The sequence below is a fragment of the Vulpes lagopus genome, chromosome 11, assembly GCF_018345385.1.
Source record: "Vulpes lagopus strain Blue_001 chromosome 11, ASM1834538v1, whole genome shotgun sequence".
Classification (NCBI taxonomy): Eukaryota; Metazoa; Chordata; class Mammalia; order Carnivora; family Canidae; genus Vulpes; species Vulpes lagopus.
Genome location: NC_054834.1, coordinates 57,391,209 through 57,418,951, shown reverse-complemented (window position 1 = coordinate 57,418,951; position 27,743 = coordinate 57,391,209). Strand labels below are relative to the sequence as shown.

General features: G+C 44.8%; 1 protein-coding gene across 1 annotated transcript in view; it reads left to right on the top strand.

The window, feature by feature from the left end:
• The first annotated feature begins 9,683 nt into the window (after positions 1 to 9,683).
• The window catches only part of EHF (ETS homologous factor), a 39,389-nt gene continuing 21,329 nt past the window's right edge, over positions 9,684 to 27,743 (top strand). Inside the window, exon 1 of the mRNA XM_041722716.1 lies at positions 9,684 to 9,817. The gene's annotated coding sequence lies outside the window, so the exon portion shown is untranslated. The remainder of the gene's footprint in view (positions 9,818 to 27,743) is intronic.

Below are 27,743 nucleotides of genomic sequence, written 5' to 3'. Positions count from 1 at the left end.
TAGCTTCTGTGGAGTTGATTTCCATTGGGAAGTAGAATTGTCTGTGTCTGGAGATGTCCCTCTCTGAGGCGTGAGGAGAGCGATCATGGTGGCAGGAGGAGCCCCTGGGAGCCGTGCATCTCACCTCAGGCCCCTGCCTGCCCCATGCACTAACTGCATGAACTCTGGAAAGATGCTGAGCCCGGTAGGGTCAATCAGTTTAATGATCTTGTGTGCATCGCACATCTCTGGGATGCTGGGAGGATCTAAGGAGATTCACAGAGGTAACAGTTTCAAAACCACCATAGATACATGGGGCGTGTGGGTTATACCACAGCTTCTAGACACCAGAGCCCCAACTCTGGGGTTTCAACCTCCAGAAACTGCCAGTTCAATGACCCGCTCCTTGAGATGGAGTCATGTCAAGTCTTTCTGGGGATAGGACAATGAAGACCCTGTCTGTCTGTCCAGATGATGCAGCCTGGCTGGGGGAGGGAAAAGCAGTGGTCCAAAGTGGGCTTCCCCCGCCCCCTGTCAGAATAGGAAACACGCTGACATCCTGCTTCATTAGAATCTACATTCTGTGATGGCAGGGGTTGTGCCTCCCCCCGCCCCCCACCAATATGGCTTCATCCCTATCTCTAGCTCAGAGCCTGGTACATGAGAGAAGTTCAATAAACATTTGTTCATTGTCAGCTATTGAATGGTTCCAAATACAGCCCTTCCTCAGTGCAAGGTGGGATTACATCCCAATAAACCCATTGGAAATGGAAAAAAATCGTGAGGTCAGTAATGCACTTGATAAGTCTGACCTACCAAACATCCTAACTTAACCTCACCCACCTTAAATGTGCTCAGAACATTTCCATGAGCCCACAGTGGGGGCAAAATCATCTAACAAAAGGCCCATTTTGTAATAAAGTGTGGGACATTTCATGCCATTTCTTGAATACTGTACTGAAAGTTAAAGACAGAACGGTCATGTGGGTACAGAAGTGTTGTGAGTGTATTGGTTGGACTCTTGTGATTGTGTGGCTGATGGGGAGCTGTGGCTGCCCTGCCCAGCATCACTAGACAGGATGGGACCACATATCACTAGCCTGGAAGAGATCCGAATCCAGAATTTGAAGTGTGGTTTCTATTGAATGTGTAGCACTTCTGCATTACCATGAAGTTGTGAAAAATCATTGAGTTGAACCATGGAAAGTTGGGAACCATCTGTACAAGCAGACTGTCCCTGGAGATTTAAATCCTAGTTTAGCAGTTGTAGGAGACCAAAGGGAGGAAATAGGTTGCATCCCAGCAGGCAAAGATGGGGAAGGGATGGTCCAAGTGGAGGAACAAGCAGGAAGCTGGGGAGCACGTGATGCATGCGCAGGAATGATGTGGGTCCACCATGTCTGGGATGCACCCCGAGAGGTATAGTTGGGGGCCAGCGGACTTAAGGCATTGGTGGGGACCAAGTGGTGGAGGGCCAGTAAGTGGTGTGCCCTCAGGGAAGCAGGATGTGTCCATCCTGAAGCCACTGTTTCTCCGATTTCCATCACGTAACATTTTCTGAACACTATTTTTGCCATGTCTTCCTATTTATTCCTATTTATTCCTTCCTATTTATTCACTTAATAATTTTCATATTGACCTATACCATTTATACTTTACTAAGTTTGTTCTTGCATCAAAAACATATAACCGTTAAAATAAAAATTATTATTTGCACTTGAAGTCATCTTGCTTACTACCTTCTCTGTAAGGCAGACTGCTCTCTGAGGAACACCTCCAGGGAGCGGAGATTTCTGCAAGAGGGAAGGATCTAGTGGCTTTCTCAGAAGGCTGCAAACACAAAGAATGGGAATATGTGTCTAAAACTCCGGTACAGTCGTAACAAAAACGATAAGAAATATTACCAAGGTGAGTCTGTGGGGCATCTCCCAGTCAGTCTAAGGGCATCGGGATAAAACATGCAGAAATTGCTCTTTCCCTCCTGATCTCACCTCACCCTATTTCCTAGCAGCTCAGCCCTACCGCCTAATGCTGGCTTCCAGCAGCTCTGCGGGGAATGGAGGACTGCAGTAAGAGGAACGAATGATGCACTCTGAGTGAGGCTGTGGACCGTGTAGCCACCCGTGGTGGGGCTGGTCGCCTCTTGATTTATCCACGTTAACACAATGTTGTGGCTTCCTGGACTTGTCTTACCTGTTTGTTCAAAGAATGTTATCCCCGGCCAAGGCTCAAGTTCGCAGAGCATTGACCCATCCCTTAACCAGCCTATTTTCCCCAGCTGTGCATTCAACTTCCAAGTTAAGGTGACCTGCCACGCTGGAAAGAAAAGGATCAGCAAAAATCAGACATTTGCCAAGGGTACCCCTCCTCCACCACAGCCACACACAATTGTGAGATCTAGAGTTGGACTCCCTGAGGCTTTCTGCTCTGGTGGCTCTGGCAGCCTGGAGACCCACAAACTGGTGAGTCTGGGTACTGTGAGCCTTGGGCAGACTTTGATGTCTTTTGAGAAGAAAATCCATCCACAGTAAACTTTGCTGTTGATGGAGAATGTTCTTAGCAAGACTGACGTTCTCATGCAGTCACCTTGTCAGGGGTGGCTCCCGCCCCTCACCCTCCATATCCCCTTCTTTCTACCATAATAGAACCCAACGGCTTCCATGTTTTCCACTGTAAGGAAGTGTGTAGACCGTGGCTGGTTCTTCTCAAAGCAGGGCTGTCCTCTCCGACAGAGCAGTTTTCAGAGGAGCCAACATTGCAGTTTTGGGGTTAAGTTTGCAGAGAAGGAGTTCCTTATTTCAGTTTTACTGTACACCCACCTACAGAATAATTTTTGGTTCTCAGAATTTCAGAGCCATTAACCTCAAACCTTAAATCTGTATTCTCATAAAACTTTCCTGGGGCACTGTCATAAAAGAAACTAGGACTAGTCAAAATATGACTGTTTGGTATATTGTCCTTGTCCAGGAAGACAGATTGACTAATTTCAAGCCCTGAGCTCACATGTAGTTGCTAAGAATGGGGGTGGGGGAGAGATAGGGGAGAAAAACCATAGATATGCCATGATACATGAGGGAAAATTTCATCTGGACTTTCCCCAAATATGGAATTATTTCTGAATAATTATTCAGGGCTTCTCTCTTGACATTCCACCAATGTGCAGGTGCACATTTTGAATGGACTGAATGGATAATGTATTTATGCAAATGAGGTTTTTTGCACAGTCCTAATGGATGTGCTTGTCAACTCTCAGATATCATTTCCAGGAGGTCTCTAGATGCGTTCTTTCCAGAGGCATGAGCAGACTCAGAATTCCTAATGTCTATCCGGAAGGCACTTAGGAGCAAAATCTAGTTGATTAGCATTCATGTTACCTTGAGACTCTCTCAACTGCTTATGAAAAAAAAGGGATGGAAGAAACTAGGAATTGATGGCAATTTGCAACTTCAATTAGATTCCACTCAACTTTCATACTTAATGCTGTCATCATCACTCTTTGATCTGTGCCTCTGCCATTTCTGGATCTAGATGCCTACGGGCTTCTCACTGTGGTATTTAACCTTCCCTGTGCTATTAAGCCTGGTGGGTGGCAGGATGACCTTTGTGTCAAAAGATTCTCATGATTTCCCAGGCGAGACCAAATCACAACTTTTCCAATGGGTTTCCCCTCAACTCTTACTCTGAGCGCTTAGCTTTTCAAGTATTTGGTACCGAAGGGCAGGGGCTGAGGACTTTCATAATAAGATCCAGACCTGTTTGCTAATTTCATGCTTCTCCCATCTCAACGTTACTATCTCATCCTTCCAAGAAATAGTCACATTGGGGATCCCTGGGTGGCTCAGCGGTTTAGCGCCGCCTTCAGCCCAGGGCGTGATCCTGGAGACGCGGGATCAAGTCCCGCATCAGGCTCCTGGCATGGAGCCTGCTTCTCCCTCTGCCTGTGTCCCTGCCTCTCTCTCTCTCTCTCTCTCTCTCTCTCTCTCTCTCTATGTCTATCATGAATAAATAAGTTAAACCTTTAAAAAAAAAAAAGAAATAGTCACATTTCCAATTGCTTTTCAGAATGGAGCTTGGTTTTCCAAGCCTACATAAGGTATTATAGTCCAAATTTCAGCAAGTTGTTAAGCTTCTCTTTTTTGGTAGAGGCTTGTGGTTAGGAGGTCTCGTTTTTGGAATGATGCGGACTTTGGTTCTGAGCTTCAGCCTTTGGCTTCACTGTGTGACCTTGGTCAGATTACTTCTGAGGCTTATGAGGTTTAATTGCCTCATCTCTAAAGTAAGAATAGTAATACCACCTTTCTGATGGAATTTTGAGGGGATTAAATAAGCAGATGCAAATTAAATTCTTGGTCTAGAGACCAGGACATGGTTAAAGCTTCATAAATGTGAGTAGTCATTATTACTCTCTGTTCTTCCTATGATGTTTCCAATATCACCCCCTTCTCCTCTTTTGTCTTTTGAAACATGGAGGGTTAGTGTCCTGACCACTGTATGCAACCTCATGTGTCCCTAAAGGGATCACTTAAGATTGAAGTTTCATTCTTAGAGGAGACAATAAACATTTCCTGAGAGCCCACTAAGTGCCAGACACTCTGCTAATGCTTTGTACAACTTCTCATTTAACTCCCTACAGCTCGCTGAGAAGTCAACATTCCCATAGGACAGATGGGGAAGCTGAGATCTAAGGTTGACATAGATATGACAAGGTTGTCCTGGTTCCCAAATCCATGTCCTCTCTATCATACCAGGCTGCTCCTGAGAAAGCTGAGCCATCTTGTTTTATTAGGGTGAGAGAATAGGTTCTGAGCACCCCTAGTCTTCCAAAATGACACGTTCTCCTAAATACTTAGGCATGTAGATGGCTATTTTACACATTTTCTCCTTGGATCTAAGAGTCTGCTGTCTCTTGTAGTCCCTGGGTGAAAGGGACCAGGCGCCAAGGTCTTCACCCAAGGTCAGCTCCATTAGAATGTTCTTTTAGATGATAGGAACCCACTCTTCTGGCTTATCATTAGTGCAATAATATGGGAGCCCACAAAATATAAAGAGAACATGAGGATCAAAAAATTATTTTCTCTGCTGTCACCCACCCTTGCAGGTGTTACTTTGGTGGGCATGAGGAGAGACTCCTGAGCTGTGAAGGTGGTTCTGATGCTCCATTGGTTTAGGGCGAGGAACAGAGTCAGAAGGAGGATCTAGCAGAGAAAGCTGTGTGCTGCCAGTGGATGCCAGGAAGGGCAATGGACTGGGGAGACGTCAGCTGTGTCACCCCCAATCCATACACGACAGCATCTATTCATTCTGTTTTCTGTCTGAGGGCTCCAGGAGCATGGGAAACAAGTTCTTATGCCAAAACAATACATAAAAACACCTGCTATAATTATAAGAAACTTCCCAAGACAAAAAAGAAGAAAATACCGGCTGCAAACAGATTACCTGGAAGTGGCCAACTTCTACCTGGTCTTCCTTCCTCCCCTGAGACTAAGAAATGTGCCTTCTTGGAGACCCTGATGAGAATACTGTTTCGACACTCAAAGCAGTTTGGTTGGAGAACCAAAGTGCTTATCTCAACAATGAGGTTGGCACTGAGTGTAGAGCTGTTTGTGAGGAAAGATAAGGTAAGAAAGAGCGTGATAACATATAGGTGAAGGAACAGAGCAGGGTGACTTAAGTTAGGCAAGAATGAGAGTCTTGAGAATAATTAAATATGAAGGAGGAGTTCTGAAAACTCATAGTCCGTGCATAGCTAAGACTGGTGACTTATTTGGATGCCCGAAGATGTCTTTCTCTCTTTCTCTTTCTGTGTACACATACATGCATATATGAAATGGGTCATTTTTTTCCAGAAATGGTAAGCCACCCTCTCCCACTCCAACATGGGGGTTGTCTTGTCCCCCATCTGAGTGGTTCAATGGTATGTGCCATTGGTGGAGGATTTGCTCAGCATGTAGGCACAGATATGATGGCAAAAGGCATGATCAGAAGTGCCATGCAAATCTGTTAGGATAGCTGCGAGCATCAGACCTCCCAGAGAGAACTCAGGAGCTACCTTCAGAGTCCATGCAGCTTCTCCTCAGGATTTTAGAAACATGGCTTTTAGAGGGGGGTAGGGTAAGAGGCAAGATAATATTTATTAATCCTTGTTCCTTATTTGACCCAAGCCACAGTGATCGATGATAATGTTCTGCGCTATATAACCTCCCCTCCACCACCAGACAGTTCTCATTCCTGTCAGGCCTACTGTAATAGGCCTTGTGTGGGTCTCACTAAATCGTTGTCAATCTGCCCTGAAGGTAACTCCATGTAATGAAGAGGGGATGATAGACAGAAACATATACAAACACACACTTGCTTTCAAAAATAAATATAGGGCCTCTAGTTAAAAGGCACTGTGTAAAGTAAGCAAGCATCCTCTTTCTTGCAAAGCAAGCACGTAACTCTCATTAACCTTGTAACCACAGCCTGTGTTGGTATTAAGGCTCAGACCCCTTAGGGCTTGATACTTGGCTTAAAGAGATTCTTTGTCTTGGCCTTGATTTAGGAAGTAAGGTCTCTTGGGGTTCTTTGGTTCCTATGTCTACTAGAAAAGGTGGAGTCTTCTAGTAGACAACCCAACTGAACTCAGGGTCCCCGGGCTATTGCACACCATGTGGTCTAATTTGCTCTGCCTTCCTTTTCCTCTGTGAGAATGAGCATCAAGACTTGATTCAAGTGTCTTTGTGTGGATCTGGGACAGGGATAGGGCTTTGGCCTGCAGGGAAGACCAAGAAGAATAATTGGGTCTGTAGAGCTGGTTCTTTTTGCAGTATTATCTTGATCTTGACCTCAGGGCAACCTGCATTGCCCAGGAATACAGAATGGAAGGAATCTGCTAGGATTGGAGGTCTGACATGGTAATGAGACCCTTGCCTGATTCATCCTCAAGAAGGTTGACTTTTAGGAAACAACTGATGTATCCATATAAAGGTTCTGGTGCACTTGATGTTTTTGTGGTTATATTTCTAAATTTCACATCCATGAGAGACATGCTTGAAGTATTTGAGACTTTTGCAACAGAATATCTCAGCACTAAATCCAACTTGTAAAAAAAATAAAATAAAATAAATCCAACTTGTAGTGTTCTCATTTAAAAATTAGGGCTTCCATCCATATCTATCTATCTATCTATCTATCTATCTATCTATCTATCTATCTACTATCATCATCATCATCATCTATCTATCATCTATCTACCTTTCTATCTATCATCTATCAATCATTCTAATTTGATGTAAGTCTTACCTTGTTGAAGTTAACCATAGGGTGAAAGACCTTATACTCTGAAGGAATTTCTCTACAGATTTAACATGCTAAAAAATATAGTTGTGTATTTGTCTTTTGGGGTTTTTTGGAGAGGGGAGGTGTTGCTTTTGTTTTTCTTCTAGAAGGTTCAAGAAAGACCCAGGTAAAGGAAAGAACCAATGCTTAACAAGAATCCACTAAGTGCCAGACACACTGTTAGGTACTTTATATGCATGAAGACTCCACAAATAAAGTAGCTCATAATTGTGCGGTGACCTCTTTCCATCCCCTTCCACCACCACCATCCCCAAATGATTGGTGTTAGGAATGCCTTAATGGCGCTGTCCTTTGGCCTAAATTAGGCAGGGGAAGAGAGGATGAAGGAATGGAGATATAACCAGAGATACTCAGCTAGAAATGAAAGGTACTATAAATTATAAATGGTTGGGACTGGACCAATGAACTTCCTCACTTTTGGGGTTGCCTTTGAAGTGTACTACCTCTTGACCACACAACCCCTAGCTGCCACCTGCCTTGCTGCTGCCTCAGGTCAATCTCAGGCAAAATTGCAAAGAAGCCCAAGTTTACTTCCGGGAGTCACAGTGGCATTAATAACAGCCCACACCACCCCACCCCCAACACACACATGCAGGAGAACACACACACACACACACACACACACACACACACACGCACATGCACACGTACACATGGGCACGCACAAATACCCTGGAGTGGGTGGAGGTGCTACTTTAGATTGCTCTTGATTCATCTCTCAAGCAAAAACGTCGCCAGTCTGTTCCCTCAGGGCCCTGCTCTCAGATCTGGAGCCGATAGACTAATTGGGGCTAATGTGATAATGCGTAATAATGACATTTACTGTTTTTATCAGACATTTGCATTTTAACAGAGCCCTTGGGAAATACACAGCTTGACAATAGGAGAGGGTGGCAATGTTTGGCGAAGGCTCAGAGGCAAAGGGGCTTTTTGGGGCTGCCTAAATTGCGCTCCTCAAACCTTCCAAACCTCCGAGAGACCTGCCTGAGTTCCAAGACCCTCCCCAGTGCACCCCTGCTCTCCCACCAAGTTTTTCCACACATTCAAAAACCTCTGCATTCATGTTACATAAACTAGGAACACAGGCAAGAAAGGAATGTTACCACCACTCACTCACCATTCCACCTGAGTAGGAACAACCACTTGCTTTTTAGTCTATTGAGTCTTTGCCCCCACACACACTTTCTCTTTTATACAAGGAACTTCTTGGTTTTGATCACAAAATCTTTGTTTCTTTGCCAAAACTCAATTTCCCTTTTCTTTCCCACAGAGGGGAGTTCTGATGAGTTAAAGAAGTCTGCTTGGATGCTTAGCTCATGCCAGGCCAGTATCCAGGAAGACCCGAGAAAGAAAGTTAATGGTTAGGGGATGGTATTTTCCTTGCCAGGAGCCATCTCTCACCCACATGGTGGGATGTGTTTGTGACCCAGTAAAGCTGGCCCTTGGCCCAAGGGGGCTGGGGGTTGCAAGAGCACTTGAAATCCGTAGATACTCTCTGGGATTCTACTTTGTTCTTGTCCACGCCGTGTAGTTTTATTTCCAGTTTCAGCATCTTGGTCTTTTTCTTTCTAGCTGCTTCCTACAGGGAGTGTCGACATAAAAAAGACCATGTAAGTGTCAAGAAGGAATAAAGAACCTGGATAATCCACCAACCAGATAGTCAGCCCTTGCATTGTTGAGAGTTGACTGCTCCACCTGAACTACACTGAGTGGACCCTCCCCCTCAGGACTCTCCCTTCAAACTTCCCAAAGCTCTTATCTGGGGGGACAGATTGGCTCTTTGAAATCCATTAAGATTGCCAAGGGTCACTGTCAAAGAGGCAGTCATGGCACCTGGGGAGAGCCCCTTCAGAACCTGGTACCTGGAACCATGGCCAGGGCACAGATCTTGATGCCAAAGTAGAGTCGACTAACTACAGATTAGTACACGAGACAGGTGTTTAAGAGGTTCCCCACTCCCCGATACCATCATTTCCTCCATATACGAGCCTCCGTTTAGTTTGCTTTTACGTGTCTTTGGGGAGATAGTGTCTTTGGGGAGCTGGCATGGTGCTTTTCACCTGAAACAGCCTCTAAGCTGAAAAGAACAGTCACCACCAAATCAATTCCTCATCCATTAACAGGTCGTCTCTCTGTTCTTGAGACACAGGCATAACCTGGTTAGACCTGTTTTGTTTGAACACTAACGTGTGAGTTGGCCAAATGCAAATGAGCCAATGTTTGTAATCCTTTATTTTATTTTTTTTAAAGAGCCCGGCAGCCAATCAGAAGAGGGGGAAGTGACTTAGGGAATTCCCGGTTGGTGGCTTATTGCTTAACATCCTACAAAATGATTTAAAATTATTGTCATATGCATTTATCTTCACTCTGATGAGGGCTCAGACGTGATAACACCCCTGCTTCCCTATCCCCGTGGGAGCTGGTGTACGCGCTGCCTGCTGCCTCCCCTCCATTAGCCAGAGCTATTGGATTTCCCACCCAGAATCTTTAGGTAAATGAGGTAAGTCCTTATTTTTAAACCTTCTTTTGAATCTGGAATTCAAACACCTGAGTGGAAAGAGAAGCCTGCCTTGAATCAGAGAGATGAAAATAAAACAGACTCCCGGAGGCAGCTGGCAGGAAGTGCAGCTCGCCCCACCTGTGCTTACCTCACTGGGTCCTATTAGAATTTTATTTTGGAAGGCAGCTGGGCTTCTTCAGATATGATCTGTGAATTCGCTGCATTCAGTCTGGACTTCCAACCACTGTGAATTTAAAAGCCCCCTGGTTTCCCTCTATCTGTGTGACAAAGCCATTTCCCTGGGTTGAATTCTGAAAGAAAAAGGCAGCTAGGGATAGTTGCCCCTGATAAAACTCAATGAAAAGTGGGTTAGCTGTTGGGGCTCAGAGCACATGTTCTCGCTTTCTAGCGATGTCTGCTATTGGTAATTTTTCTGACTCACTGGTTGGAGGGAAAGGCAGATTTGACTTTGGTATAATCTCTCGTTGGGAAATGGCTGGAAACAGGCAATGGCGTATGCACCCACACTGGAAAAAGTGGCCAGGCAGCCCAAGTAGGGAGAGCTGCACACCTAAAAATGGGTCTGTCCAGGAAAAAAATGACAAAGAATTTTGCTATATTGCAACGGGGACAGATTCATCTTTCGTCTGTGCCATCATGAGATACTAAGACCAGACAGGCAGATGTGAATCAGCCCCGTCTAATGCCTTCCAAAACGGAGGCTCTTTTAATTTCATTGGGACACTGTAGAGAAGTGTTGGCCTCCGTGTGGGTAGAACTGGGAACAGTGTGGAATTAATCTTGTTGGTAAATAATAACATCAGGTCAGGAAAGTCACATTTTCCACCATCTGTCTTTGAGCAGATTTAGTCTACCCCCAGGGTTGTGGAAGCATGTTTCTGTTTAAGATGAAGTGGATGACTCGGCACCTACCGTCACAGGTGTCTCTGCTAGTTATCTGCACTGACCTCAGTAAAGGGGAGAAAGTGAGGGTTTGGACTGAGAACTTCCCAATGGAAGGACTAAGTCAGGAATTGGTTTTGCAGGTATGGGGGTGAGAGTGTGTTCAGACAGAGCCTTTCGCTGTGTAAAAGGATGGTCAAGGATCATGAGTGGCCATGTGCTAATGCCACTGAGGTCAGGGGACACGTTGATTTGCAATAGGAAAGATGAAGTCGTTAGGGAGCACTTCATAGGTAAGAGGTGCCACCAGAAAATGTCTCTGAAAAGATCTCAAGAATAGTTTTTTTTTAATTTTTTTTTTTTTATTTATTTATGATAGTCACAGAGAGAGAGAGAGAGGCAGAGACACAGGCAGAGGGAGAAGCAGGCTCCATGCACCGGGAGCCCGACGTGGGATTCGATCCCTGGTCTCCAGGATCGCGCCCTGGGCCAAAGGCAGGCGCCAAACCGCTCCGCCACCCAGGGATCCCTCAAGAATAGTTTTAACAGCTGTCTTTGGAGTTTGTTCAAGGCTTCCCTTGTCTTCTTTTTGAGATCTAGAATTCTGAGGTTATGAAAGAAGTCATCCATCCCACGTTCTTATAACCCACGGTTGTGTGGAATCTATTGTTTCTACACCAACTGCTAATGGCTGATGGGGATAGATTTGAAAATCCACGGGAACCTGAAATGAGGGTCATCGAGGAGTCTGTGATCACTTTTGAAAAAAACAGCAAATGTAATAGAGACAATCCGTCTTCACATTTCTGAAGTATTTTACAGAGGCATTTTAAAAGAAAATAACTTGGAGGGAGGAACTGCTGTAGGTTCTCTCGTGTTGCTGTTCAGGGTGGCAGCACTTGTCAGGTCCCCTCTAGGGTGACTGTGGGCAGGGCAATGATTTGATTCAGGCCACATATGTACAGAAGAGCTCAAATTCAATTATCTTTGTGTTATAAAGCATCTATTTGTTAAATTCAATTTTTTTTTAATTTTCTTTTTCCATTTTTTTGATATATTGTGAGTTCTCTCCCCAAAATGGAAATGTCTTGGGTCTTTCAGGACCTCTGAGAAGCCCTAAATTCACACTTATGTTCCTGTGTTTATGCTCCCATTAAATCACCTCTTCCAATGTCTTTTTGACCCCTTGAGAGGCTGAGACAAAAAGGAAACTGAGAGGTTAGTCAATTAGCTAATTGGAAACTGGAAGGAAATGTATCAGGTCTTAAGTCAGCATGTGAGTGCTTTGGGCCAAAGTTCACTTCTAGGACGTCGAATTTAACTTTCTAGAATCTTGTAATGTTTTATGTCCTCCTCTTCCTCCCACTACCTCCCAAGTTAGGGGATTTTAGCACCAAGCTGTATGCTTTAGACCACCTCCCTTGCCTGAAAGTCCAGTGGGAGAGCCCTGCTCAATGGGAGAGCAGCAGGCACAGGCAGAGAGGTTTATAGAGATCATTAAAAAGCCATTCAGTCTGTTTCCCTTTTGTCAGATGGAGGCATCTCTATGCCCTTTCCATCAGATGTGATTTTGAGAGACCTCTGGGAGATGGGGTGGGGTGGGGTGGATACCAAGTATACCACGGCAGAAACTGCTAAGGAGTTGGAGGAGTGGTGCCATGGTTTTAAGAAACCAAATATGAGCCTGGAACTTGATATTTGGTGACACCTTTTTGCAGCTGTTTCAGCCCATTTCTCTTGTTTGAGATCTCTTTCTGACAAAACTGAAATGACAGTCGTTTCTGTTGTGGATGGGGCTCTGATCAGAGGGATGGAGTCCACTGTGAGCTCTGTGTTTCGAGACTATGCATTCTCACCCTGGCTTTTTTACTGGGTAACTGATGGAGTCCAGAGGCTTTCAGCTTGAGTAAACCGAGGCTGCGGTAGGGGACTGGCATCTGAAGACAGAGGGAGGACAGCAGTCATGTCTTGCCAGTGTTCTTTTAAATCTGTTGCTGAATAATTGAAGATATGGGGACTATGATAAATTTTATTTAGTGCTTTCTTGTCTACTTTCTAGTAATATGATTTTTAAATAATATGATTTGTTTTATGGTGTAGGTGATGGGCTCTTGTTAGGAATAGGTGACTATTATGTTTGTTTCAATTCAATGGGGTTTGATTTTATTTTATTGTTGATTGATTGATTGATTGATTTGTAAGATCTTATTTATTTGACAGAATACAAGCAGGGAGAGCAGCAGGTGGAGGGAGAGGGAGACACAGGCTCCCCGCAGAACAGGGAGCCTGATGTGGGGCTCGATCCCAGGACTCTGGGATCATGATCTGAGCCAAAGGCAGTCACTTAGGTGACTGAGCCACCCAGGTGCCCTAGATGGAGTTTTGAAGGACCAAACTATTGGGCTGTGCAGGGACAAATAGTGTAGTGGGGAGAATGGCTCCCACAGTAGCTACTATTAGGATGGGACATACATTCAAGCCAAATGGCATTGATATCAGGAAGCTGAGATGCGTTAGAGTGGAAATTTCCATGGATCCCTCAGAGTTATTTGATAAATAATCCATTGGGCTTCAGAGGGGGAATAAAAGGATATTTCTTCAAGAATCTTCCCTGAAGAATTTCAGACTTACATTTTTGAATGATTAGAGCACAGTGTGCACAAGGCAGTACACAGGACCGGCAGTCAGGAGACCTGGTTTTCTAGCCCTGGCAAAGCTGTGTGCACACAGCAGCACATTCCACCTCTCTGGGCTTTAGTTTCTTCATATAGACAAAGGAGTTTGAACCCGATTATCTTTAAGATCTGTTTCTGCCTTCAGATTTTGATGACTGGGAGAAAGCAGGTAAGCCTAGAGGTCAGGTTTAGCTGGAGTCTACAACAGCTGAGTAGGGGTAGGGGCTACCCTCCTAAGGATGAGCCAGGAAAGAGATCCGTAGGAGCCGTTCCATGGCTTTCTTAAGGTCTTTGGAACTTGGCTCAAGGCATATGTCTGGTGGAGATACTAAGACCGGCTTCCTAGAGTCTTTATTAAGGGTATCAGCGTCTGTCCCATGACAACATCTCATCTTTATCAATTTGTCTCATGTGTCCAGAGTTGGTGGGAGTGTAGAAGTGGATGAAACCAACTGTTTTGTGGCCACAGGGAGCAGTCGGGTGTACACAAGCCGGCATTCTAATGACATCTTCTATAAAACACCCAAAGCAGCCTGCTAAAAAAATTTAGGCACCCATGGAATCTACTCCATTTGTGGGGTACTAATCACCTTGCTTCACTGATTGTCGGTGGATTACTGGGTAGTTGGATGGATATGGACTCACTTCTCCTCAAGGAAGAACCAAGACATAATCAGGAGAGCAAGGCTGGCCCAGCCACTGGGCAGCCAACCTGGAGACACGGTGTTGTCAGAGGGCTTTGGCCTGAATCTAGAGCAACCAGAGCTTGCAACAGAGTCAAACAGAGTGGCCCATTTAAAGAGGCTCCAGGGGGTTTAATTGGCCTTGTTTTAAAAGAGACATCCTGGAAAATACTCCTTTGAAAATTGATTTCGCTCACTCCTAGCCACACTCTGTCTTTGGTTTGTTTTATGGGCTGGGCCCCTTGTTCTGGTTCATTGGATTCATGTTATCTCTTCTCTTCCAATCTTCCTGCACACCCTGGCCCCTACAGCCTCCTTCCCTGCCTTTCTTAGAAGCATCTTCATCATTATTAAGAGTGTCTGCCTATTTTATTTTATTTTATTTTATTTTATTTTATTTTATTTTATTTTAAGATTTTATTTATTTATTTATTCATGAGAGACAGAGAGAGAGAGAGAGAGAGAGAGGCAGAGACCCAGGCAGAGGGAGAAGCAGGCTCCATGCAGGGAGCCCGACGTGGGACTCGATCCTGGGTCTCCATGATCACGCCCTGGGCCGAAGGCAGCGCTAAACCGCTGAGCCACCCGGGCTGCCCCTGCCTATTTTAAAATATGGCCAGCATAGGTGCGCATATAAAAACATGTTTTCCATGCTTGCATTGGCAGCACATATACTAAAAGAAAAAAACATGTTTTCTAAGGAAAACAAAGCCAAAAATAAAAAGGAACCTACATGCCTACTATAATGTTTTGATTATTACATTAATAGACCACCTCATTAACCCCATTATTTTAACATAGTTACTTATTTTTACTTTTGAATGACCTCATCTAAATGCACACTTCTTTTGACGTCGTTGTGATTGTGATAACCTTAAAATTGTGTCTTTTCTCACTTCCCCCTCACTCTATGTCATAGACACACAATAAGCAATCCTGGGGGCTGGGCCCTCCTTGGCCCAACTATGGATAAGAGAAATTTCCGTCACTCTGCCAGCCCTTTATCAGCTTGATACAAACTTCTTCTAAAAGTCTTTTGGGTCTTTTTTGGAATAAAAAGAGGACCTTCTACTTTTTGTACATGACAATGGAGCTTGGAGACCATGGATGTCTTGTAGAGATTATTTTGGGATCCCTCTTGGGAACCTTTGAAAATACTCCCTCAGTAGGGCGAATGATATATTCTAGTGGATGAGGTTAGTGAGGTCTGGAAGGTGAAGATTATTTCCGGTGCTGCCTTCGTGGGGACTACTCATCAGACTTGTTCAGTCTTTGCAGTGGGCTTTAGATTTGGTCCCAAGTTCCGTCAAATATTCACTTAGAACCTCAGACAGCACTTAGCTCACCTTTGACCCATCTTAATTCCCACCAACTAGAAGGCTGTGGGTTAAACAACGTTGATGAACAGTATACTTTGGCCACTGGTGTGTCTGAATGAGCAGGAGGCTGTGAGTTTTTTGTTGCCTGGAAGCAGCTGGAATGTGGTACAGAGAATATCAGGTTTAGTGTCAGAGTACCTGGGTTCAGATTTGACTCTGTCACTGAGTAGCTGAGTGAGTTTGGGTGAGCTATATAAGCTCTAACTAAGTTTCCTCATCTGGAAAATGAGGTTAATAGCATCTGCACATGGCTGTTGTCAGGATTAAATTAAACCAAAAAAATCTGAAAACACCTGGACAAATGCTTGTGAGTAAACAATTAGTAATTTATCGAATGGAAATTGAGGGTAAGTCCTCAACATGGGTGTTCTCAGAGAGTCTCGAATGGATCAGACTGGATGAATAATTCTGGAATTTTGCTTTTCAAAGCGATCAACATTAGTTCTGCACTGTGACCTAGGGGAAAATATGCAATAAGGTTTTTACTGGAGAAGGTGGGCAGCAGGGACATGGGATGAACTGTGTTAATGAAGGACCTTGAAACTGAGCTTGTCTTGAGCTGGCTTCAAACCACAACTTATAGGAGTTCCAAGGAAGACCTGGTGTGGGCACACAGCATGTTCCTATCCATGTGTCTTGATGCCTGGCATGTCAGGGGCCTCCAGAAGAAACTGATTCCCCTCCAGGCAGGTCATTTGACTAACCACCACATCATATACCATTGCCCACCCCTAAAACTCTTGATAGTGTCTCCAGATGTATACTGACTACTACCCTTGGCATTCTAGGGGCTTCAAAAAAATTGCCAAGACACCATGGGGTCGGCCTCTTGGTAAATTGTTCAAATGACACTCGTAGTCACATGGAAGTGGTTTCTAGAAGTTATTTGAGTTGACCAGGCAGTCTTTGCTGTTAATAAAACAGCAAGACTAACCTGGGATCCAAGAGGCTCCTGATGTCCATGGAAAAAATTCAGGGAGTTTGTGAAATTGGGTGTGTAGAAGAATGATGCTTTTATTCTTAATAATCTGTCTAAAATTTAACATTTTCTCTCAATGTAAATGTAGGCAAGACTCTCCAGTAGCATTAGCTGTGACTGTCACCAAGAGAGATTAATAGACATTTTCATATCATGTTACACCAGTTGCCGATGTCTCAAAATATCTATGTTCATCACTACTTTGACCTCATGGAGGTCATTCGACCTGCGCTAGATGTTCTTATTTAATGTGTTAGTCAAGAAGCACATATATTATTATGATGTCACACATTAATTTTAAAAAGTATACTGAGAATTGTATTTCAATATAAATTTCCTTTCTAATCTTGTTATTTTAATTTGTCATTTGAAAGCATTATTTTGAGAAGGGATCCACAGGTCTCACCAGACTGCAAAATGGGTCCATGTATATAAATGAAAGGTTCCTAGCCTTTCTTTGCTTGGGGCCAATGAAATGATTTCTGAATGACATCGGCTAATAGACGGTCTCCGTCAAAACAGAAGCATATATGTTCTTCCCACACTCATTGCTTTTGCCTGTGGAGGCTCTGGAGTTGCGGAGGGACTTTGGCATAATGAAGATAATGATTGATAATAATTAATAATGATAATAGTAATAACAGCCAGCATTTGTTGGATGCCTGCTGTAAGCCAGGTGTTATTATAGACATGTTCAATGTCATATTTTGTTTAATACTATCAATGACTTCAGGAGGTCATTCATGGCGCAAAGACAAAGATTTCCCCCCACTCCGCACGGTGATAGAGCATTGCTGCAGGTGAAGGCAAAGGATGGGACTGACCCCTGGACAGGGCCAGGGTCCTGGGTACACAGTGCTCCACACTTGGAAGGGCCTTGGGCATGGTTTAATGCTCTGCCGTTATGGTCTTGAAATTCTCAACAGCTTTTGAAAACGAGGCCTCACGTTTTCCTTTTGCACTGAGCCCTGCAAATTCTGTAGCTTGGTCGGTCTCTAGATGTGATGAAGTTGTGAGATGTGACGACTCCTGATACTGGAAGCTGGTAATCTGCTTGGAGATCCCCCTTACTCATCTAGCTGACCTTTGGTGGAAAGCTTAGGCCTGTCAAAGAGGGATGCTGTAGTTTCTGAGTTGGTGAGTTTTATGATTTTTTTTTGAATGTCAAAGGTTTCTTTCCTCCAAAACAACTGGAGGAATAGCTGAATAACTGGTTGGAAGGTACCTGATTCCTTGGAAAATCTTTCTGGTAGGGAACTGCTTATCTTGCTGTTGGGTTTTTTCATTTTTTATTTTCCAGGGGGACTTACTACACGGACAGGGAGCTAGGAGAAGCAGAGCAAAGCGTGTTCTGGAAGGGAAAATGAGACCAGGTGTGCCAAGAGTCTATCATTCTTGCAGGGAGGTGATATGAATGAACTTTGCTTTCTTGCCTAATGTCATTTAGTGATTATCTGTGCAAAAAGAAGACCCTGCTTCTTCTAAAGAGGAGATCCTCTAAACTGTGAGGAAATTCAGATAGAAGTTGCCTCTCATGTCCAAAGATGATCATGGAATAAATCTTAGAGGTTCTGTCTGCATTTTGCAGCTATGTTTTTATAAATTGTTCCAGGGTCGTGGACGTGGTAAAAGAAGGAGGAACTTTCCTAGATTTATTTATCAAAGTGATGGAATTGAGGCTCCCAATAAGACACCCACAGTCTCTCTCTCATCGGCGTGATGTCTACAACACAGCAGGTCTATCATCAGGATCCATGTGTGATGGCTCAGGCATCAGGTGCTTTGCCAAAGGAGCCATAATTTCCCCTTAACTTCTCAATGGTTTTTTTTTTCCTTGTTATTGTTACTGCTCTTTTATCATTGCTAATAAGTCTGAGGTGGCTTCAAGCAGCCAAGCCCAACCCCTGAGTCAATCCGGGGTTTTCAATAAGAAGCCAGACTAAAGTTTTGATAGATGGGTTGGAGTGGCCATGAACTGCTGCTTCTGTAGCATTGGGACTGATGGCCACCAAAGGGGAGTTTTATAGTTGGACACGGGGAAGACTGGTGTGCCTCCTATTCACACTCAGGGAAAAAAAGATGGGAGCCATCCTTCTTAAAGGATCCCAATTTCCAAAACAAAAGTGTGGTGTTTTAAAAGATATCCTCTTCTGCTTCAGAAATACAAGGATCCGGGACACCTGGGTGGCTCAGAGGTTGAGCGTCTGCCTTTGGCTCAGGGTGGGATCCCGGGTCCGGGGACCCAGTCCCACATTGGGCCCCTGCAGGGATCCTGCTTCTCCCTCTGCCTGTGTCTCTGCCTCTCTCTCTGTGTCTCTCATGAATAAATAAATAAAATCTTAAAAAAAAAGAAAGAAATACAAGGATCCATTTTCAGTTACAGAGAACTATTTTGCATATCCTGTCATTCCTTGCCCCCCGCCCCCACTCCACCCCTGTCAACTCCCCAGTATATCTATTGTAACATATCCAGTCCATTTACTAGTCCTGTGCCCCTGGGTAAGTTGCTTAACCTCTTGTGCCTCCCCACCTGTAAAATAGCGATAATATTAGTATCATTCCAGGGGTTATGTCAAGGATTAAATGAGATCATTTATGTAAAGCCTAGCTCAATTCCTAGCACAATGGGAATGTACAATAAATAGAAACTATCATCGCTGTCATAGTTTTGGTTGTTGTTTTGTAATTAGTCTGTGAGATTCCATTTAGTGGCTATTGATCTTTCTTTGCTGGAGTGTCTTGGTTTTTCCTGGAAAGAAACTTGAATCTTGAAAATGGTCAAATCCATTGTTGCAGTCCATCCCATCCCTCCCTGGCTCCAATCCCCACCTCTTACCTCTCTCCACCCTTCCCACATTCCTGCACAGTTGGTCTTATTTATTTTTCAGTCAACTGAGGGTGTTGTTAAATCTTTTATTTTTCTGGCTGCCCGGTTTGGTTCCGAGGCACTCCACTCCCTGCCCTGCTCATGACAAGAATGCTGGGGAATGCTCAGCCAGCCATGTCCCTCCCCTGTCGGAACACCCTGTTCTTAATGCTCCTTGAGAAGCAGCATTTCTGAGGCCTCCCCTGATTGCTGTGACTCCCCCATCAAGCCAATGGTTTGGTGATAATTGATACCCAATGGCTGAGAGAAAGCCAAGGGAAGGTGGTAATCTAGGGGAACATCACACATTGCCCATGTCCCGTGCTTTCTTCTCAGGGCTTGAAAAGAGACATTGAGAGGCTTTCCCTGATTGTGCGTGTTGAAGACTGGGTGATGATGCCATTGCTTAATTAGTGTTGTTGTGATCTGCGTTTGAGTGATTTGTTTAGCTCTTTGTGACCCTTTCTGGCTTGAGCTCATCATGTGATATCGACAAACTAATGAGAAAGGGAGTGCAATGATGCTTGAATTAATGCAGAAATCACACCCTGAACATCTCAGATCCTTTCTACCGGGGATGTGGGACCTCAAGTCACTTGGCGGGACATGAGTGAGTCTACACAGCCCACCTTTGAGGTAGGTATGGCTAGCCTCACTTCTCCTGTGGAAAAACTGGTCCAGGAACCAGAGGTTTTCCAATTCTGCTTATTGCCCAGGGCTGGACGTAGGAAGCCTGTGGGAGAGGCTGGACTGAGACTCGGCACGCTTGAGTCTCTGCTTTAGGTTACCTGTAGACCACACCTATTCCCTGAGCCATGTTGACTTTCAGAAGTCAACCATTGGGAAGAGTGTGGTTTGGGTTTCGACCATATCCTGGCAGCCCCTTCTCTGCTCCTGTTAATCTGATTCATGATCTTAACCTGGGCTGACTGGAGGCTGGCCATGTCATTCTGCAGATCTCGGACACCCCTCAGTGCCCTCACACAGCCAGCCAATGGAAAAGTACAGTGTCTTCTGGCTTCTTGGCCCTGCCAGCTCTGGCCGGTCTATTTGATACCTCCTTTTCTTCAGAGGGAGTGGGGAGGCAGCATCCAAACTGAAAGCACAGGTTTTTCTTTGGTTTTTATAGGAAAAACAAATTGGCATGAATGCTCAGTCAAACCAGCTCAGGCTGTTTGGGCAGATGCCTTTCTTTGCTTTTTTCTGTTTATTTTCCAACAAATCAATGCTTAACTGCGTTGTTATTGGAGCAGAGCAACAGGTGCAAAAAAATAACTCTGCTGCCAACTCAAATGAAAAGGTAGGGCTTATACCCTCTGGGAGGTATTCAGAAGATAACAGAAGACCCTGCCAGCAACTGAATTAACAGCTCTGTTTACGGTGGGTTTTATGTTAACAACCTGCTCCTCACCCTCCCACACATAAACACGCCATTGTCTCAGGGAGAGACAATCAACCATCCAGACAACTTACTACTTTATTCTGTCCTGAGTGGAGATTGGTTTTGGCTGAGGTTGCTTTGTGAAACTCGGGGACATTATCCTGTCCGCCAACTCGATGTCTTAGTAAGGGTTTTCTGTGAAGGCAAGAGCATGGGGTTGCCGGACAGAAGGGGATCGGTCCTGCTTTCAAACATAGTCACAGTTCTTTCCAAGATTGGTTGTTTCCAAAGGCCAACAGGCTGCCTGGCTCCCTCTGCACTGGCTTCACTAAATCCCCAACAGGAGGTGGGGAATGAGCTCAGACGACTCTGGAAAGAGCTACTGTTGTTTTGGAAGCTGTGTCTGCTGAATAGTCCATCAGGGCAGGGCGGCATCTGTGTTGCGTTCATCATTGTGTCCCCAGCACCTAACAGAGTGCCCAGCTCTAGTACACATTCAATAAATATATGTTAACTGGAGAGGATGAATAAATATTTATATTAGCAAGACAAGCACTTCTTGATGACCATTTCTCTCCACTGAAGGCTAAGACATCAATTTTCTTGAGTATGTGGCTTAAAATCTGGGGTGGTTAAGTCATCTTTTGAAGGCTTAAGATGGGGGTGGGATTGGGTAAGGGGTGACTCAGCCAGCCACGAGATTCTCTGGATGGAAGGGATTGTCGTAAAAATCCTTGGCAAATGCTGTGTTCTGAGGCCAGATTTGTTTGTTCAGCATTCAGAGACTCATACTTGTGAGCAGTTGAGCATTGTTGAATTTCACAATTTGGTGGTACTGAGCAGTAGGAACTGCTTTATTTCAAGTTGGTAAATAATTTGGTGACAGTCTCCACAGACGGTTTGGAGCTTGAGTTCTCTGGATTGAATGCGTTGTCTTTGACTTTATAAGGATTTCCATTCATAGATGTTTCCTTCAAGGTTAATATCTCTTGGAGTCAGTTATCTTAGTTTGAAAACCTAGGGAAGGCAAGTAGGTAAAGCTCTCAACCATGAGAGTGCTTAAGAGTTGGTTAAGGGAGGTTCTTTAAAATGAAGATTCTGGTTCACAGGTTTGGGGTGGGACCCCAGAAAACTTGAAGTTTAACCCCTCCAGGTGATGATGATGATGATGATACAGGTAGTCTATAGATTGAACTTTGAGAAGCACCTGTATGGCCTCTTCAGCTTGGTTGGAAAATAAGCACCCTAGGAGTAGTCCCTTATGTGCCAGCCTCCACACCGGTGCCTTTCCAAAGACCTACAGAGCCCTATGGTTGTAATAGGAAGTGAGGCCTCTTTTTCTTCCACTATTCACTTCCTCTCTATTTTAGGATTATTTGGTTTTAGAAAAAAGAAAGGGGATTAGCAGGGAGACAGATACTGATGTGGGGAAAATGGTGAATTTGTTACTGTATTGCCCAACAGAGGTCCAGAATGGCCCTGTGGGATGTAGCCAGGTTCCTACTTCAGCTGTCAATGGAGAGGGACAATGGGGCTCTTCCTGGTGTCACCGTAGGGGAAGATAGGGGAATAGAGCAACACCCATGCTAAGGAAGAGGACAAGAATAAAATCTCTGAGGCTTTCTGTCATAGGTCTGAATAAACTTATGTCTCCTAACCCTGACTCTACTACAAAGTTTTCTTTAAATTTCAATCCAACGTGAGTGTCAGAGAGATTTCTTAAAGATCCATGGTGTCCATAGATCTGTAGGTGTCAATGGTCTTTAGAGATGGTCTTCAGAGGGTCTGGAACCCACAAAATATATGCAAAGCAATGTATGGATGAATGTGCATTTTTGGTAGGTGAGTTTCAAACAGCTCTATGACCTTTTAAGAGTCAAAGCTTGCCCTATTCTTAGTTTGTCACATCTGAAAGGGACTGATAAGGGCCGTGGAGGTCATGTAAGGCAATCTAGTCTTTTGATCAACTTTGTTGCCTGTCCTCTGCCAGTATCTGCATCTTGTCTGGGTCTGGCACCAAGAATGATAAAGATCAGCATAATATGTATATTTCCAAATGGCTTACAGTCAGTAAAGTGTATCTATAATGGATCAACACTTGGCTTCCCAACACTGCATCATCACTCATGAAAACGCTTGAAAGCCCAGGAATAATACTTCAGATGTTGCCCCTGGGAACATGAAATGTCTATTTCAAAACACATTATGAGGGTATGAAATTACCTGTGATGTAATCCTGAGAGGATCAAATACATTCCCCAAGCTTGATTCACATTTTGATTCATTTGGAAAACACGAATTATTGCCCGCCTTACATTCAGTTAAATTTCACATCTACATGGATTTTCTTTTCTCCTCTTTGGGAGTAGTTTTTTTTTTTTTTTTTTGAAATGACAGTCAGATTGAAATAGGAAGTCAGAAAGCTATTGCAATATCCTTAGGGCAAATGCTGTGAATTCACCTGCTGGTAACTTTGATTAAGGACTGAGAATGGTCTGGATATCACTGTCATCACAGAAGTAATTATTTAAAATGTCTAATTGCTCCTCTGGCTTGAGGAGTAAAAATACCCACAAGGCAGCCAATTCTGTGGCAGTTCAGGGATGATGTGGTTGACCGAATAAAGCTGTTAGGATGAAGGCAGACCGTGACTTTGACTCTCAGTCCTCTGGGGCTGGGGACAGGAAACGCAGGCCAAGCCTTGCTCTCTTGCTCCTGGTGTGTTCTTACCCTCACAGAGAAAACCAACTTTCTGTCCTGAGCTCTAACGTGGAGGAAGAAAATAATTACGGCCAGTTTATGTTCAAAATATAAAAGAAAAATACCTTTATTGAGTCTTAGGTAAAGTATTTATATCACATATGTATGTATGTATGTATGGCATACATGTCCGTACACGTGTATTTGTGTGCATATATGTATATGCATAGGTCTATTTTAATGGCTGAAGTATCATGGCTCAGCTTTTAAGCCACTAACACATTCCTCCCTGAGCATATTATGAAGTGGCAAAATGAAGGCAGCTTCCTATTCTTTCATTCTAAAGGATCCCTCTAATATACTGCCAAGAGGCATGGCTTCGGGTTAATCTGACAAAGAGGGAAGAGGGGCTCAATCGGGGTCCCTGCGTGACGGAATGAACCAGAGAGTTTTATAATCTTGGAGAAGCCTGAGAAAGGTGCAAGGCCCCAGATGTGACTGTGTATGGAAAGGGGATGGTGGTGAGGATGGGTTGAAGGCAACTTTGTTCTCTGGCAAAGCGCCCTCCTCTCCGTAGAAAATGGCTCAGTTCCCAGGGTGTGTTGCTAGGTCTCTTCTAGCTAGGAATTCAATTCTTGTTGAGCTGTGTAATGTTGAACAAGTTACCTGACCTCTCTGAGCCTTAGATAGGCCATCTGATAAATGACATCATGCCTTACAGTTATTGTGCGTATTGCCTGAGATAACGCTTTGAAGATATCGGCCCAGAGTTCACACACTTTAAGTGTTCAATAAGCCCTAGCTACTATAGTATAGTTATTATTTATCTGCTCATTTGTTTGTTTTCATGGTGTTCAGTCCTAGATCTCGGTAGCACCACCACAGAGCCGAAGACATACCCCCCTCAGAGCCAAGCCGGGTTGCATTTGTCAATGCTGGCAGATTTTTCTCTCTATGATTAAGAAGAGTGGGCAGTCGAGCCATCCTTGGCCTTGTCGGGGGCCTTGAGCCTGGGCATACCTTCTGGGTTCTGGGGGTGCATTTGCATGGTGTCAGCTCCCTGCTAGAGTCACAGTGGTGCCTCCTTCCCATTGCTTTTCTGTCCCTGCAAGCTCGAATCCCAGTGTTGCAGTAATCGGGCTTTCCTTGTGCAAAGGGACTTTGTAGGATAGAGACTCTCTCTGGCCACCCTCTTCAGACGTGAAGAGGATGAAGGCAGACTGTGACTTTGACTCTCAGTCCTCTGGGACTGGGGACAGGAAACGCAGGCCAAGCCTTGCTCTCTTGCTCCTGGTGTGTTCTTACCCTCACAGAGAAAACCAACTTTCTGTCCTGAGCTCTAACGTGGAGGAAGAAAATAATTATGGGCCAGTTTATGTTCAAAATGTAAAAGAAAAATACCTTTATTGAGTCTTAGGTAAAGTATTTATATCACATATGTATGTATGGCATACATGTCTGTACACGTGTATTTGTGTGCCTATATGTATATATGCATAGGTCTATTTTAATGGCTGAAGAAGTATCATGGCTCGGCTTTTAAGCCACTAACACATTCCTCCCTGAGCATATTATGATATGTTTCAGACGTGCTGCTTCCCTTTGCACCTGCAAACTGTGTGAAAAGTGCAAGGCTGAGGCGGGAATGCAGAGCCACTGCTCCTGGCAGCCCCAAGCATGGTGTGTCTGCAGGGAGGAAGGGGGGCAGGAGGGATGGCTTTTAGTCCCTGAGCGGACACTGAGTCCTGAGGAGCACAGGACGGCTTCTGTGAGCAGAGGCCAAGAGGTGTGGTTCACAGCTCAGCCTCATAGCATCTCCACACAGCAGCCCCGGAATGGGAGGTGATCCCGCCTGAACGTGACTGTGCCAGCCAAAGCCAGAATTACAAAGTGTTGTATAGATGGTAGAAGTTCCAGGCCTTGCTTGAAATGAACTCGGCTGTCAATTTTGTCCTCGGAGATTCAATAAAATCCTAGTAATAACACAATAAATAATAATAATATTAGTAATAATGATAAAAAAGCAGCTAATATTCACCAAGTACTCACTATGTGTGGAACACTTTTCCAAGGATTGTACAGGTATCGTCTCATTTTGTCTTTCAACAACCCTTTTCATATCATCCCCAGTTTATAAATGAGAAAATTAGGGCCCAAAGAAACTGAATAACTTGTCCAACCTTGCCCCGTCTGTAAATTGGCAAAGTCAGGATGTGAACCATGTTTGCCTGATTCCAGAGCCTGGAGCTCCCAAGCATTATACTGTCCTGCCTCTGAAGGGTCTACCCTGACCCCAAGAGTGTCCTTGAAGCCAACGAACACAGTTGAAAGAGAGACTCGAGGACAGACTTTAGAGCTGACATGTGGGGGGTACTCACCGTGTCCGAGCTAATACATGAGAACTTTACAGATATCTTCACTTTACTCACACATTTCCCCCCACTATTTATTAGCTCTATTCCCTGCCCCCACACTCTTTCATCAGATGGAGAAACTGAGGCTTTAGAGAAAATAGTGCTTCCCTGAGGTCAACACAGCCTGCCAAGGTTCAGAATCAAGATTTCAACCCTTAGCATCTGAGGCATGAGCTCTTCCTCTTAAGAGCCACTCTCGAGACGTGGAGCAATGAGAAGCTAGGTCTGGTGCTCCTCACACCTTGCATATATAGGAGAGATTCAGTCTCTGTGGCTAGGCCCCACCGTCTCCCATGTGTATCTCTGAGCAGCCGCCAAAATGTGAGACTCTTAAACTTGAGGTCAAGTGTTCCATCGTCACCCTGTTAACCCATTGGCTACCCCCCTTCCCCGCCCCCTGCCCTACCCTCTGCATGGCGGTCAAGCTAGATGGGAACTTAGCCTTTGATGGAAGTCTGGAGGAGGACTGGCCACAAGGAGAGTGACTTGTCTCTGTGTGAGTGGCACAGAAATGGTCTAAATCCTTAGGAACTGAGGCACTGTGGTGGTTTGTGTTTTACCATCAGCTTCCCATTAACAAAATGGGGAGCAGAAAGTGGTCTGTCTTGCCCCCCAGAACCCAGACTGTGGCCACCCCAGCACCTTGCAGGTGCTGTCTCTGTAAAACTGCATTGCGGATTGGCCAAACCCTAGTGGCTTATCATTTGGAGGGGAATTGGTGCCTCAGGTCAAATAGGTCCTGACTGGGAGGCTAGCATGAGGCATGCATCTGTACGGTCTACTGGGCAGCACGCACGGCTCCTCCTCTTCAAATAAAGAACAACTCCTATCTCCAGAAGTGTCAGTCTTAGAAACCACCAAGTGGCTAGGGGATGCCCGGCTGGCTCAGTTGAAAGAGCATGCGATTCTTGGTCTTGGGGTTGTGAGTTTGAGCCCCGTGTTGGGTGTAGAGATTATTGAAAAAAAAATCTTTAAAAAACAGGAAAGAAAGAAAGAAAGAGAGTGAAAGAACAAACTGCTATGCATCACCTATCCAGGGTGATGTCCTGGGTGAATGAGGAAGTCCGTTCAGTCCCTGGGGGTGCAGTCAAATACCATTCTCTCTGACTGTTGCTGCCCATGGAGGGAGGGATAAGAGAATGCAGGTGAAAAAAAGTTCTGGATAATGCACATTGCATTTTACTTTGAATTTGAAATAAAATGCACAGATTGTGTGTGTGTGTGTGTGTGTGTGTGTGCAGTTTGTAACAGCCCAAGTCAGAACTGATGTTGTGTTCCTGGGACACACGGCACCTAGGACTAGACAAAGGTGCCTGGATTCCCCATGCATTTTCTTCGCCTCCACTTCTGAGGCAATTACTCTTTCTCTATAGCAAGCACTGCACTGGGGGCTTTAAAGCCCCTTATCTTTTTTAAATCCTCTAGCAAACCTCTGTGGTAGGTACTAAGGCCATGCCTGTTTCCCAGGAGAGGACAACAACAGCTCAGAAAAGCTAGCAGACAGCCCAAGGTCACCACGCCAGCATGATCAAAGCCTGAGCTGCAGCCTCCACGGGCTCCCTTTTAACCAGTGTTCTCAACTGGGGGTGATTTGGCCCCAGGGGACATGTGGGGGGTGGGGAGGGGGCTGGAGGGGTCTGTGTCTGGCACATGGTGGCCAGAGCCCAGGGATGCAGCTAACATCCTGCAATGTACCTGACGGCCCCAGAGCCCTCCCAGCCCAGGATGGTAGTCACGCAGACGCTGAGAAAGTTTGCTTCTCACCCCCAACACGGGTGGCTGAGGAGAACCAGGGGGTTCTTTTCCCTGCTTGCTTTTGACTTGAAAGGTGGAATCATTCCTATTCAGGCTCTTAAGTTGAAGAACTTAACCATGTTGGAGAAACACCTTTAGAAGCGGTGTTTAAAGAAAGGGGAAGAAACTGATTTCTAATTTGAGGGCATGTG